This window comes from Python bivittatus, unplaced genomic scaffold, assembly GCF_059951505.1.
Source record: "Python bivittatus isolate LINGU-HERP-01145 unplaced genomic scaffold, Pbiv_v1 ctg000590_np1212, whole genome shotgun sequence".
NCBI classification, from domain to species: Eukaryota; Metazoa; Chordata; class Lepidosauria; order Squamata; family Pythonidae; genus Python; species Python bivittatus.
This window is the reverse complement of record NW_028277086.1, coordinates 28,061,562-28,077,948: the sequence shown is the minus strand read 5'-3', so window position 1 is coordinate 28,077,948 and position 16,387 is coordinate 28,061,562. Positions and strand designations below refer to the sequence as shown.

Sequence of the window (16,387 nt, the reverse complement as noted above, 5' to 3'; positions counted from 1 at the left end):
TAAGGGGCTAGCCAACCCCACACCTGATGTCTTCCCTCCCCACCCCAGGCCAGATGGGATTATTCATTATTAAAATTAATTAATTAATAAATAATTAAATTAATTAAATGATTACAATTATGGGATTTTCAATGCTTTGTGATATGTTAAATTTCAACCAGAACAATTTCTCCACATTTTTAAATACTTTTACTCCTGCAACATCAAAAAGACGTATTTTAGTTTTCCATTGTTTTGCAATAATAAGCCAAGTAGAAAGGATTCATGTTCTTTGTTTCATCCACTGATATGCCACACAAAATATGGAAAATAAATCTTTTATTGTGAAAGACTATTGAGTGAGTTTCCTAAATTCTATAAAAACTTTCCGCCAAAATGACACAACAACGGAATATCACCACCAAATATGTTAATATCTGGAAAACCAACTTCTCTGCAAATATGGACAATAAAGTTAATGGAAATTTTACCGAAAATGTTATGGCTTCCGGGTACCTGGTGAAGCTGAAATGATCTTATTTTCCCAGCTGGAAAACAAGGTAGAAATTGAAACCTGAAGCTTGGTCCAGGCATCACACGGCTTCAATATTGCCAACTGTGAACTGCTTGACAGAGAAGGAATATGCCCATTACAATGAGCTTCACTACTTCTGTTTTTCAAGAATATCTTATAGGAACATCCTAGTGGACTCCTTTTGGATCTAAATCAGGGCATGCCCAGAACAAATGTGAAACCATTGAATCTGTTAATACTCCAACTATGTATCTGATTCTTCACAGGAAGTGCAAAACCCAATCCAAGGAAAGATTTATATCTTCATCCAAACTTTCCTAGCTAGAGAACTTCAGTCTTGCCAGGATGTAGCCACACCTTCTTTCCATTCTTCCATCTCCAAATGACTTCATTTCAGTGGGTTCATATTTAAAGAATCCTATTACAACTTTTTGCCAATTATATGTTTTGCTTTTTTGTTGTTTGTTTATTTAGGAAAAGAAAGGGGTTACATTTTGGGAAACACCCCTCACACAAGTCTTCTGATTAGGCTTGAGCGTTGTCAGGTAGGTGTTACTTGAGTGTTATTCAATACAGTTCTTCATTATAAACTTCACTACATATTACCCTACATAATGCTCCATTTCCTTAAATTTTTATTAATGTGCTTATACAACTATATAAGAATATAATTAGAATTATGGAAAACAATTAGAAAACTTTATAAGTCCTACTAATTCTAATTTAACATAAGACATCACTGCTATGAACTATGATTCAGTTACCTTTTCTTTGCAAAGTAATTCGCATCTAGGGTGCAAAGCTGTGGTTGGATGTAATGTATACAATGAAAAAAGACATTGGGGTATATTTTTATATCAAGAAATATATTATTTCATGTGAAATAAAAACATTTAAACTGTTGTGGCCACATTTTAAAATCTGCAAAAGACACATTTCCTTCTTTCTTCTATTCTTGTCTTTATTTTTTTAGTACTCATCTGATTCAAGAAATGTTAAGAGCTTTTATTTGAATGTAATGAAATGGCTTTTTATATTTTAAAATACAAAATATAATAATTGCTTATAATAAGCTCTTTTTGTGTGCCTTCAAGTCAGTGTTGACTCCTGGCAACTGCCTGGACAAGTTCCTGCAGTTTTGGTAAGTGGTTTGCCATTGCCTCCTTCCTAGGGCTGAGAGAGAATGACTGGCACAAAGTCACCCAGCTGGCTTCATGCTTAAGGTGGGACTAGAATTCATGGTCTCTCAGTTTCTAGCCTGATGCCTTAACCGCTACACCAAACTGACTCTCTATTTATATAATGAGCACAGGATGCATTTTATATATAATACTCTAAAATTTAATATAATGGAAAACATGAAGGCAGGTAAGACCGAAAACCCTTAAAAAACTATTTCCAGTTAGGAAAAAAACCAAACATATTTATCAACAAAAATAGTAATTATCTGGGAAAGAAAGAGATAACCTTTGACATATCAGCTGTTAAAACTTTTCAGACTTCAAATCTGAAGGCTGAAGATGACAGCATCCCTGACAGGCTGTCAGCCCGAGTTAACCATAAATGATTTGTTCATAATACATTGATGGGCTGCTGACAAGTTTCAAGTCTATACAAGATCAAGGCAGATTAGAACCTTGTACCAATTATGTATGCTGTTTATCTAATCACAGTCTCTCACCGTTATGCTGAAAGATGTTTATAAGGTACATATGCTACAATTCACAGTATCTAAATAGTTCTCAATTGGTTGGGAATACCCACTTTCCATACTGATGCTGAATGGCAGACCTGTGCTGTAAAAACCTGTCAGTATATGAAAACCCACCCATCTGTCTGCCCATCCATGCATCTGTCTTCTCCTTACTAAGACCTTGTAATAACAAAATGTGCTTGCCTTGGAATTCAGAGTGCATAATACCTGAAAAAACAATGAAGATTTCATACTTCTATTTATGTACAGACGTCTGAATAAATAAATATATCTTTGATTTCTGGAGTCCTCTCCTAGCCTGTGTCAGGCCTAGCCCAAGGAACTCCAAGAGACCATGTAAATTCAGTCCATGTAGCTATGTTTATTAGCTACAACCTCTAGCAAGAATCTTCCCAGACTGAAACCCCAGCTCCCAAGTAATGCCAGCCACAACCTTGTGAATTCCTCAGGGAGGTGCCAGTCTCATCCTCTTGTATCTCCCACACTCCTCAGGAGATGTAAGAAAATGTTTTTCTCCCTGAGCCCGGCCTTCATAATTCCATTCCATCACAGCCTGTTTTAGAAACATATGAGGAAAAGGGATGTATCTAAGTTCTACTTATTTAACCCTAACCCTAACTCTCAATTCTCAGTAATTCCTTCAAAAGGTGATTAAAACAAAATTAAAAAAAAAAAATCAGCCTCCAAGATAGCACACTATTAGCAAATGAAAAATGAACCTCTTATTTTAATTGCAAGTATTTAAAGGAAGACTATTCTTCTTTTCAAGTAAATATTTTAGCCATTTCAGAAAATACCTTCGTAAGTAGAACTCAGCATACAAGAAGCAGTGAGTAATCCCTCCCATATCTAAGCTGTGTTGCAGTGACATCACTGAAGACACAGTCCCTGTGGGTAAAGAATAACTGACTTTTCATATAAACATAAACACTTCTCTTTTTAAAAAGTAATTTTTTTTAAACAAATGCCTTACAGAAGAAAAACAGTACAAATTCAAAGAAAGAGGAAAGTACAAGTAAGGAAAAATAAAAGATAAGTGATAAGGAAATATGAAGGAAATAAAAGAAAAAAAGGCAAGAGAAAAAGAAAGAGAAAAGAAATACATATAAAGAAGTGGCTTTCAATCTTCCTTACAGCAGTTATAAATGCATTTATATTTTACCCTCTCTCTAAGGTTACAACATGGCTTCCTTCTACCCATATTCTACCCTTTCTATATGCATAAACACTTCTATGTGAGCTGGAAACCTGGGTACTGCTTGTTTTATTCCTTGTTAGCATCTCTCTCTATTTGTTAAAGTTCTCCTCAATTAATGCTGTGAATTTTGAATCTTTTATTAATTCATTTAAAAAGCTCAATACTTGATCAGTCTATTTAACAATGGCTATATGAGCATACATTTAATCAGATTAGTTCAAGAAACAGTGGTTACTTCTACCCAACATGTGCTCATTGCCAGAATCATAAGATGCCATTACAGGTAAGGGACAAGGCTGGAGATCTCAAAACCCCTCTGCAGAAACCCTCTGGGTCTACCTGCTCTTGCTCTATTTTCGGCCTTAGTGTAGCAGCTGAGAAGCTAACTGGCAACCAGTGCAGCTATTGAAGGAGTGGTGCTACTCAGGCAAACAGAGAGATGCCTTTAATTTCTTCAATTGATGCATTCTGGACCAGCTACAGCTTCAAGGATAGCTGCATGTATAGACAGTTGCAATCAAGACTGGATTGGACTGGAGACAGGCCTCCTGATTCAGGAATGGTTGTATGAGGCACACAAGATGGAATTGTGCATAAGCCCACTTAGCCACAACAAATATAAGAAAAAGGAAGAAGGGAGGGAGGGAAGGAAGGAAAGAAGGAAAGAAGGAAAGAAGAGAAAAAGTGGTCCTGAAATGTTGAGGCATATGGCAACCCCTTCTCCTTTCTGGGAGATAGGCCAGTCTCATGAGACATGAATAAAACAAAGCTTTATTAAAGAAAGAGGAAAGAGAGAATGTAAAAAAAAACTTTATTAGTAGCTGTAATGGCAGAGGAGATAACAATTTTACAGTTGTTGAAATTTCAGAAAGCAATTTAAAAGGATCTCTCATAGAAAAGTATAAAGGTGATGCAGGACTGCTTTTAATATAGGGGAAACCCTGTTATAAAGAAGCTTCAACTTGTTTAAGGCAGATAATTACTGAACTTGTATAGAGAATATAAATACCAGAAGCAATAAAGCTTAAATAGCACTTACAGAAAAAGAAACTAAGTGTAGCACAGTTCTTAGCTAACCTTTTCCTGTTCCTCTAGAGAATAGAAAATCCTTGGAACATGTAACTTCAAATCTCTTCATTTTGGAAATTCCACTTAAACCTGAGGTACTGAGAAAGTGTCAAATCCTATTTCCAACCTCTATCCAGCAACTTTTGCCTCTGTGTTTTAAAAGACAAAAAGTGTTTAATTTCTAGCAGTGTTTTTCAACCTTGGCAATGTTAAGACATATGGACTTCAAGTTCCAGAATTCTGCAGCCAGCAGGGGAATTCTGGGAGTTGAAGTCCATACATCTTAAGGTTGGTAAGGTTAAGAAACAGTGCTGTAGCAGAATAGGAAAGGTTTTTAGGTAATCTCCCAGCCTTGGTGATCCCAGCCATTCTTCATTCTGGAAGCTGTGTATTCAGAATGTTTGCTTGGCATGCTGCTGAAGATTGCCTGCACAACAGAAGGATTCAGAGAAATTGGAACTGGATAAAAAATGCAGTAAAGATGAACAGGGTACTAGACACTAAATCCTGTGCAGAGAGATTAAAGAAGTATGTTTAGCCTTGGAAAAAGGTGACTGAATAGAGATATGATAGCATTCTTCACGTACTTGAAAAGATGTCACATAGAAAAAGGTCACCTTGCTCTATCTCTTTTTAGAATGTAAGACATGGAATAATAGATTCAAATCAATGTTAAGAAAGAAGTTCCTAACAGTAAGAAGAGGTTGATAGTGGAACCAATTATCCAGATGGGTACCAGAGTCCTCATCATTGGAAATGTATAACTGGAGGCTAGAGAGCCATCCGTTGGAAAGGCAGTTTGATTTTCACTGAGATGGCTTTGATTACCTCAATGGGTTCTTCCAACACTGCCTAGCTTTGGTCAGATTATCATACCTCAGATTAGTAAACTGAAATAGGCACCCTTTTGCCTGCTTATGCAGCTTCTTCTCACTGCACCTATGTTGAGAAGCCAGCATCTTCTATCAAAGCATGATCCAGGCTACATGTTTTGCATTGTTATGCCTTTTCTATCTGTCAGTGTGGGTTGAACTGTTCAGGGTTTTCCATATAAAACGTTTCTGAACCAAAAACTATTGTCTCAGAAAAAGGGATAGATATACAACCTTTGACCCTAGAATGCAAACTGAATATGTTATCAATCTCATGCATTGGTCATTAGGCAATGATCTGATACAACTTAATATAGGTCTCTGCTGAAATCTGAAGCCCCATAAATATGACCTTAAATTATTTAATATAGGATATAAATGTTTAAATAAATAAATGTGGCTAATTCCCAAACATGTAATTTAAGTTGGTATGGCCTGCCAAGACATAGATTACAAAGATTTCATTTTGCCACATTTAATAGTACGTTCCAGTTAAATCCAAGTAATTTTTGTTACTATTTCAAACAGAGGTATATGTATTGCACTACTGTACCCCTGCTATTATCTTTCCATACTATTCTGCTACATGCATTCTTTATTCTTATCTGTCCTTGTACTTTGCTCACACTTCAGTTCTTCTCATTTCATGGAGAAAATGTTAACATTTTCCTTGGTGCTCTCTGAGCTTGGTTATTTCAGAGACCACCAAGGACTCCACAGTTCAACCCTGAGCTACATATATTCTCTTCTACTGAAACTTTTATGAATTTGTTTGTTTATTTATTTAACAAGTTTATATAGCTTCCTATCTACCAATGGAACACCTCACAGTGAACAAAAGGTAAAATATAACATACAGTCAATTAAAAGAATCAAGTTGTCTCCATTATAGGCCAAATTCCCTATTGGAAGCTGAGTCTATCTAAAAGATGAGGAGACATGTTAAAAGGGAGCAATTTCTAAAAAAGGTATCCTAGCTATCTTTGGATGCAAGCACCATCAATGGCGAGGAATCATACCATTAAGCATAATTAGGATTTGGACCTTTGAGATATTCTCTGCCCTGTGCTCTCTTTCTCTCTCTCTCACACACACATGCTTGATTTTGCTGAAAAATGAGGAACAAGGTCAAAGAAGTTCATTTAAATAGAAGGAAGATAGAACAGCTTGAAAAAGGTCTATAGTCAGATCATTATGTGAAAAGTTTTGCACTGTGTGTCAGAAGTGATTCATCAAGGGAAAGAAAATATTTGAACAGGAGAATGGAGGATCTGCTCTACCCTTTGGAAAATATTAAAAATGAATGCTGTTGCTGGGTGTAGGCTGCAGCATTCTTTGAGATGGAATCCTTGGAGAACTGATTTCTTCCATCTGCTCTAGATTTGATAGATGGGATCTGTTCACAGAGTAAGTGTGCCACTACAGAGTCCTAAAATTGTCATTGATACTGAAAGAGTGGTATCATTTCACATTCCCAGTAAGACTCCAGAGTACCTGAATGGTAGAAAACTTTGTCTGAAAAAATGAAATTAGAATTTTTGCTGTCATTGTACAGATCCTTGAAATATTGTCAGAAGATTCATGTGTTTTAGTTACTGGATTTCCCTTCACTGCTAAGAATAAGCTCTCTAGCCTTACCTGCTTTGTAAAAAAAACAACAACCAAAATGAGTGAAGGATTAGTCCAATTTTCCTCTGAGAGTTGATTATTACCATGTCTGAGACTTTTTATCTTAAAGAAAAAAATGCATAAGTGGGAGGGATATGATAATGTGAATAAAATTATTCATGAGCTGGAAAAGTAGATATAATGAACTTTTTTCCCCTTCCATAACAACAGTAGAATTTTGAATTATTCAATAAAACTAAATGATAAGAAATTCTGGTCAGTTAATAAAATTCTTCACAGAGTGCATGATTAACTTGTAGAATTTGGTTTCATAAATCATCTTTATCAATTTGAGTAGCTTCAAAAGGGGATGAATAAAGGATAAGGCTCTCAATGGCCACTAGTCATGGGATTTATTTATTCCTACAAATATCTTAGGGATTGTTTTTCATAATCCAATTTGCTCAGAAGAGAGCAGGAGGATATGACTGCCTTCATGTTCTTCCATTCTTCTCATAGATATCTAATTGGCATTACTAGATATGATACATCAGGATTCCACCCATACTCATTTGCAACATGGTTATAATTTCTACATATAGACTTTTATTACTGAATGGGAAGAGATGGTCACGTATGCTACCTACCACATTCAGTCTGAAAGGTATATTGATGGGGTCATCGCTCTCTGACATTTTGATCTTGCTTTAGTCTAATAGGTAGGCAGGTTTATGGAGGCAATATGCCAGAAAAAGGATCAATATAAATTTAGCTTGATTTATTTATTTATTTATTTATTTATTTATTAAAAGTATATACTGAGGGCATCTTCACAAAAGGTTTCAGAGCATTATGCATACACATTTAATATCCATTCAATATAAAGGTATTGAACAAGCCAATAATGCTGAAAAAAACGATATCATATAACATACAAATGCAACCAACTTTAAAATGTCTGCACATCCATACCCCCTTCCCCCAGGGGTACAACATTACAACATACAAAAGTTGTAAATAAAAATAGCCACACAGATTGAATAAAATTAGAGCCAAACTCATTTGGGCCCCAATTCATTTCAGTCTTGTATTCTAGTTATGACACTTGAACCCCAGTTTTTTTTTTCCAACTTGCTCTCATTTCTCTTTTAAGTTGCTTTTTTTCCCTTCCTCCTACAATTTATATTGTAAGTAGATTGTAAGCCTACAGACAAGGCATAGCCTCTTTTATATAGCACTTAGTGGCTTCTGTGCCTTATTAGTAGTTACAATAGCACAATACGGACTGGCACCAACTACCTTTTAGCCCAGCACATAATTGTATGTCTTGCTGTCAATGTCCCATGCATATCACCAAAAATAGGTAATGTGACTAGAAAATTATGAATGATATCTAACAATTTCTAAAATGTTATTTTTAACTTGAATAAGAGAGAATCAAATAGAAATGTTTGATAGCATGAATACTGATAGCCAATTTAAGTGTGCTACTTTCTATACTTGGTCTGCGTTACTTGCTGACAACTTTGGGAATAAAATACAATTATTAATGTCCATTTTCTTCATAATGTATTGATTCCATTATCAATACATATTACAAACAGCAAGGAGATGTGGATTGAGTGTGCAAATTTGTAATTTTGAAAAATATCTACAGATTAGATTGTGCAGCCAAGAGAATGGAAAAGCTAAGGTTATTTCTGTTCTAGAACACCCCTTTTGACCACATTAGAGCGGGCAGCAGGGGAGGGAATGACAATCTCCTGCAGAAAAGTTTCTCTGACAGATCAAATCTTTTCTTCATAGACATTTGTTCCACTATGAAGTATGTTCGTAGGCGCTTTGATAGCATTGCTTGCAAATCATGTTCAAACCCATCACGGTTTTTGCTTGCTTGTAAGGAAATTAAAGGTACAGAATGGAAAGAGGTAGCTGGAAACATCTCCAAATGCTATCTTGCAGTTTCAGACATGGGATAGGTTCAGGAAGTGAATCTGCCTCTCTTCATGCATTGGACTTTCCCCAAAGGGATCAAAGTAAATCTGTGTTGTGCAAACTTGGCCACTTTAAGATGAGTGGACTTCAACTCCCAGAATTCCCCAGCCAGCCATACTGGCTGGGGAATTCTGGGAGTTGAAGTCCACTCATCTTAAAATGGCCAAGTTTGCACAACACTGAAGTAAATAAAGCAGTAAGTGGCAGCTGGAATTGCCAGTGTGAATGGAGAAGGCATATCTAGACTGGGATCACAGGAGGGCAAAGAGCTTTATTTTAGATTAGGGCTTCTTCATGTTACAGTAAACACATATGTGGGAAGATATAATTGATACGTATGACTTCAAAGGTATAGTGGCTCTAGTTATGCAGTTTACTGATAAAATAAAGTAGATGGGAGATGGGACTCCAAGGATACAAAAAGAAATGGTTAGAACTAGCATAACATAAAGAGGAAAAATAAAAATGTGGTATTTGTGTTAAAAAGCCTTACCTGCTAAAACTCACAAACGTCTCCTAGCATGACCACAAAGGTAAGGACCACAGAAGGTAATCATTGTGGTCAGGCTAATCACATATCATTAAGCATAAATAATAATAATACAATATTCTTTCTCTGTATGATGAATTCCTACATGGGGAATGTACAGATAGGATTTTCTAAATAAAAAAAATGTATTTTTAAATTAGAGTTATTATTTTTCTCACATTACTCCTTAGTTTTGTTTTCTTTTTTATAGAAGAGTTCCCTTTTCTTCACTTACCTTCTGGTGGAAGCTCTCTTGTTTCCCTTCATATAACTGCAAAGCCATGAAGGAATATTTTGTTTCAACTGAGCCTTCAACAACACACTTCTTCAATATGCCTCCTCACTTCTAGATGCTGCGTTAGAAATGCTGCTCCATTTTTCCTTTGCTAATTTTTTGATATGTTATTTTAAATGTTAACCTAATAGTATATTAACAATTAATTAATCATATTAATTATAACTGATTAAAGCAATTTTAATAATTTATTAAATGAGAGAAATGTGATATATGTCAAGTCCATGTGGAAAGGCAAAAGATAAAAAATGTTTATGTAACAAAATGGTCTGTTGGGTAAATATTAGTCATGCTCTACTTAAAATGCTTCACACACATTGTTAGTGTTACTCTACACATGAGGACCAACCACTCAATCTCATGTTTTTAACCCATTTTATAACTTCTCAATCCTCACATTCTTGACTTTATGTCCAGCATATATAGTGTCACATACTCTTTCTGAGTAGAACATTGCTTTTTTATTTCTGAGCAAGTAAAATATGCTGTGGTCAGACATCAGAGACTGCAGGACTTTAGGCAGCAAAAGGTACAGATTTCCCCCCATCCCCATTGCAGTGCTATCTTCCTCTTGCTTATAAATAAAACAATCTTGGTAATTAATTTTGTTTGAAGCATAATGGCATGTACTAAAGGTCTTGCAGTCTATCCTGTACAGTGACCCTGTTAAAGATGCAGCTACGTGTTTATCATTTGTACATGTGCTTTTTAAAACAAATTATTCCTCGCACTTGATTATTTTGAACTGTGTTAATCAGAAGAAGAAGTAAAATCTGATAATGCTCAAAATAGCCTTATAATTCAATGGCAAAATGTATAATTTGCACCCGATGTTTCCAAGTTCAAGGGATGCATGATAGCAAGAAATGAATCAATGAATCAAACTATTTAAAATAGATGGAAATTGATTTAATCAAAATAGATTGAATCTGTATAACACTGTCTCTCCTTGTCAGTACTTTGAGGTAGTCCAGACAAGAAGCACCAACCATCACTACCACTGTAAGTTTACAGTAACAGAATCTTGCAAGTCTGAAAGTACCTCTCCCCTCCCTTACTTTTACTGCCCCAAAACTAGGGTGCGTCCTTTCTGAGATGCTTTCTCCACCCCCATCCCTCCTTCCGACTCTGATTTTGTTTATCAGACCATTGTCTAGGCTGTGGCTGTTCCTCCTGTCTCCCAAGTTCATTCCCACATACCATTATACTCCTGATCAGAATTGCCTCTATGTTGCCTGTTTGTTTTTTCATCTGTTTACTGATCTAGAGCACCAAAACTGTGTTGGTAATAAGTGAAAGGGAGAAATAAAGCTGCTTAGAGGTAACAACACACTTTGTGGGACCGCTTCTCCCTGAGGGTATCTGACTGTGTTACTAGGTTAGATAGGGTGGGTGTGCTCCAGGTCCCTTTCCTTGAATGTTGTCACCTGATGGGTCTTGGAGGCGAGCCTTCACGGTGGCCACCTCAACCCTCTGAAATAGCCTCCCACCTGAGACTTGAGGGATCCCTACCCTTTTAGCCTTCCAGAGTGCCATGAAGACCTGGCTCTTCCCCCAAGCATTGGGCTAGGATGGGGGTTGAGCTGGGAGGCTGTTTGGTCTGGTGCTTGGGGGGCTGGGGAAGGGTAATTCTGTTTTTATCTTCAGTTTTATGGATTGTTTTGAGGTGCCTAGAATCATTTTATGAAATAGAGGGCCATATAACTCCAATAAATACATAAATATCCTGTATAATGCCTATACAATATCAAACTAAAGCAAAATACTTGCACTGATGATGTTACCTAGACTGGTAATGAAATGTCTGCAAGAAAGCAGCCAAGCTCAGAGAACACCATGATTCCAACAATTCAACCCTGAGCTACATATATTCTCAACTGTTGAAAAACAAAGTACTATAGGATCAAATACTATTCTATCAGTCCAAATTGCTGATAGCATCGATGCCATGGAAAAACCAACAAAATCAGTGGGGATATGTTCCACTATATAATTCCTGGCAACTATTCATAATACTTAACCTATCTCAGATTATCATCTATACCCTAGCAATATAACACAGAAATCAATTTAGATGGTCCCTAAAATGTTTTAGGAAAACAGCATATTTTTTAGAAATAATTAATCCACAAGAAAAATAAAAGAACTTGACTAAGGAATGGAAAAACTATTCAGTTCCAAAAACTAAAAGTCTAGATGGAAATTATTTATGTAAAGCATATAATAGGTGAAATGTTTGTGTAGTTTAAAACTTTACCAAATTTCAGAGGATCTCCTCCATATTTGAGCTATATTACTCCATTTCCCTCTTCATGGATCACTGCCTTGTCGTGGCGAAGGGGCTTGCGTAACTCAGGGAAGCCATGAGCTATACCGTGCAGGGCCACCCAAGACGGACAGGTCATGACAGAGAGTTCTGACAAAATGTGGTCCACTGGAGAAGGAAATGGCAACCCACTCCAGTATCCTTGCCAAGAAAACCCCATGGACAATGTTAAAAGGCTAAAAGATATGACGCTGGAAGATGAGCCCCTCAGGTCGGAAGGTGTCCAATATGCTACTGGGGAAGAGCGGAGGGCATTTCCAAGTAGCTCCAGAAAGAGTGAAGCGGCTGGGCCAAAGCCGAAAGGACGTTCAGCTGTGGATGTATCTGGAAGCGAAAAGAAGGTCCGATGCTGTAAAGAACAATATTGTATAGGTACCTGGAATGTAAGATCTATGAACCAAGGCAAGCTGGATGTGGTCAAACATGAGATGACAAGATTGAACGTCGACATCTTGGGAATCAGCGAATTGAAATGGATGGGAATGGGTGAATTTAATTCAGGTGACCATTATATCTACTACTGTGGCCAAGAAACCCTTAGAAGAAATGGAGTTGCACTCATAGTCAATAAGAGAATGGGAAAGGCAGTAATGGGGTACAACCTCAAAAACGACAGAATGATCTCAGTGCATATCCAGGGCAAACCATTCAACATCACAGTAATCCAAGTCTATGCCCCAACCACTGATGCTGAAGAAGCTGAAGTTGATCGGTTCTATGAAGACCTACAACACCTTCTAGAACTAGCACCAAAAAAAGATGTCCTTTTCATCATAGGGGATTGGAATGCTAAAGTAGGAAGTCAAGGAGTAATCGGAATAACAGGCAAGTTAGGCCTTGGAGTACAAAATGAAGCAGGGCAAAGGCTAATAGAGTTCTGTCAAGAGAACAAGCTAGTCATAGCAAACACTCTTTTCCAACAACACAAGAGACGACTCTACACATGGACATCACCAGATGGTCAATACCGAAACCAGATTGATTACATACTTTGCAGCCAAAGATGGAGAAGCTCTATACAGACAGCAAAAACAAGACCAGGAGCTGACTGTGGCTCAGATCATGAGCTTCTTACTGCAAAATTTAGGCTTAAATTGAAGAATGTAGGGAAAACCAGTAGACCACTCAGGTATGACTTAGATCATATTCCTTGTGAGTACACAGTGAAGGTGATGAATAGATTTAGAGGATTAGATTTGGTAGACAGAATGCCTGAAGAACTATGTAACATTGTACAGGAGGCAGCAACTAAAACCATCCCAAGGAAAAAGAAATGCAAGAAAGCAAAATGGCTGTCTGATGAGGCTTTACAAATAGCTGTGGAAAGAAGGAATGTGAAAAGCAAGGGTGAAAGGGAAAGATATAAGCAACTGAATGCAGATTTCCAGAGAATAGCAAGGAGAGATAAGAAGGCCTTCTTAAATGAACAATGCAAAGAAATTGAGGAAAACAATAGAATGGGGAAGACTAGAGATCTCTTCAAGAAAATTGAAGATATCAAAGGAACGTTTAGTGCAAAGATGGGCATGATAAAGGACAAAAAAGGCAGGGACCTAACAGAAGCAGAAGAGATTAAGAAGAGGTGGCAAGAATACACAGAAGAACTATACAAGAAAGATCTTAATGTCCCTGATGTCCATGCTGGTGTGGTCACTGACCTTGAGCCAGACATCCTAGAGAGTGAAGTCAAGTGGGCCTTAGGAAGCATTGCTAACAACAAAGCCTAGTGGAGATGACAGTATTCCAGCTGAGTTATTTAAAATACTAAAAGATGATGCTGTTAAAGTGCTGCACTCAATATGCCAGCAAGTTTGGAAAATGCAACAGTGGCCACAGGATTGGAAAAGGTCAGTTTACGTTCCAATTCCAAAGAAGGGCAATGCCAAAGAATGCTCAAACTATCGCACAATTGCACTCATTTCACATGCTAGCAAGGTTATGCTCAAAATCCTACAAGCTAGGCTTCAGCAGTACGTGAACCGAGAACTACCGGATGTACAAGCTGGGTTTCAAAGAGGCAGAGGAACTAGAGATCAAATTGCCAACATTCGCTGGATCATGGAGAAAGCACGAGAGTTCCAGAAAAACATCTACTTCTGCTTCATTGACTATGCAAAAGCCTTTGATTGTGTGGGTCACAACAAACTGTGGCAAATTCTTAAAGAGATGGGGGTACCAGACCATCTTACCTGTCTCCTGAGAAATCTGTATGCGGGCCAAGAAGCAACAGTTAGAACCGGTCATGGAACAACCAATTGGTTCAAAATAGGGAAAGGTGTACGACAAGGCTGTATACTGTCACCCTGCTTATTTAACCTATATGCAGAGTACATCATGAGAAATGCCAGGCTGGAAGAATCACAAGCTGGAATTAAGATTGCAGGGAGGATCATCAATAACCTCAGATATGCAGACAATACCACCCTAATGGCAGAAAATGAAGAAGAACTAAAGAGCCTCTTGATGAGGGTGAAAAAAGAGAGTGCGAAAACTGGCTTGAAACTCAACATTAAAAAAACTAAGATCATGGCATCTGGACCCATCAATTCCTGGCAAATAGAAGGGGTAGAAATGGAAGCAGTAACAGACTTCATTTATTTGGGCTCCAAGATCACCGCAGACGGAGACTGCAGCCATGAAATTAAAAGACGCTTGCTCCTTGGGAGGAAAGCCATGGCAAGCCTAGATAGCATATTAAAAAGCAGAGACGTCACCTTGCCGACAAAGATCCGCATAGTCAAAGCTATGGTTTTTCCAGTAGTAACGTATGGCTGTGAGAGCTGGACCATAAAGAAGGCTGAGCGCCGAAGAATTGATGCCTTTGAGCTGTGGTACTGGAGAAGACTCTTAAGTCCCCTGGACTGCTAGGAGGTCAAACCAGTCAGTCTTAAAGGAAATCAACCCTGATTGCTCATTGGAAGGACTGATAATGAAGCTCAAGCTCAGATACTTTGGTCACCTAATGCGAAGAGAGATCTCTTTGGAAAAGACCTTGATGCTGGGAAAGATTGAAGGCAAAAGGAGAAGAGGACGGCAGAGGATGAGATGGTTAGATAGCATCACTGAAGCAATGAGCATGAAACTGAGCAAACTCAGGGAGGCAGTGAAGGACAGGAAGGCCTGGCGCAATATGGTTCATGGGGTCACGAAGAGTCGGACACGACTTAATGACTAAACAACAACAACAACTCCATTTCCAAATATCTTTCTAAAATTCAGTTAACTAGCCCTTTCTTTGTCAGTCATATATCAGTACTTAAACATTTCTGTATATAAATGCACATATATCTTTGTTACAAATTTTAACTGCCAGGTTACATGAGATTGCTTTTAGCTGGGATTTAAAGAATAGCTTGAATGATTATGAATGACAAACCTGGTGACAGAATATCATATATATATTCTCTTGAGACAGCTATGAGAGAGAGAGAGAGAGAGAGAGAGAGAGAGAGAGGGAGAGAGAGAATATGTTAAAAGTGCTAAAACTGATACTTCCTGTTCACATTCTCTGAAATCATTAAATATTTTTGGCATACAAAAACATTAACTAACACCCCGTGGCAGGGCATGCTGAAATTTCTCAGAAGTGTCTACAAAGAAGATGATAAATGAAAGGATTTAACTCTTGTAAGTAAATGCCGAAAGAAAAAGAAAAAAGAAAAAACCTGTCAGCTAAAGAATGATGATGACATTTATTCGGGTTATTAGTGCTATATTTTTAATACTTCTATTTTTTGGCCTTCATTAAACTGAAGATTACTCTGATCTTTTCGTTTTCTTCTTTTTGCAATAGCAGCCAAGAAATGTGGTTGATAATTAGAATAAATCAACTCTTTCTATCTCAGAAGTCATATGTCCTGAATGCCTGAAGAGCCATCAGGGAACTCTCACCAAACTTGGAATTTGCAAGCATATCATCTCAGCATCTGTTGAAACCACAATTTGAATAATTGAGATGGTTGGGCTAATTCAAGAAAGCAATTCTTATGTCCTAAAGGCACAAGCTTCAGAATGGTATTATCCCTGCTGGAAATTAAGTGGTCTTCTGTACTTAGGCTTCATGATAACTTTATAGAAAAGTGACAAACAAATGCAGAACAGAATTTTGAGAAGGAAATGATTTTATTAATTGTTTGACTAGGCATAAATCAGAGGAATTAAGAATTCTGGGTAGTTTTAAAATTATAGTTTTTTTAAACATCCAAATTTTTAAAATATTTTAAAAATACAGTAAGATTGTAACTAGTAGTCTTCTCTAACCTTGGATC

At 37.3% G+C, this 16,387-nt stretch overlaps 1 long non-coding RNA gene across 3 annotated transcripts in view; it reads left to right on the top strand.

Moving 5' to 3' along the window:
- The window catches only part of LOC148214770 (uncharacterized), a 237,670-nt gene that overhangs the window by 202,811 nt on the left and 18,472 nt on the right, over window positions 1-16,387 (top strand). For all 3 annotated transcript variants that reach the window (XR_015797598.1, XR_015797599.1, XR_015797600.1), the window contains one exon: window positions 989-1,059. This is a non-coding gene — a long non-coding RNA (uncharacterized LOC148214770). The remainder of the gene's footprint in view (window positions 1-988; window positions 1,060-16,387) is intronic.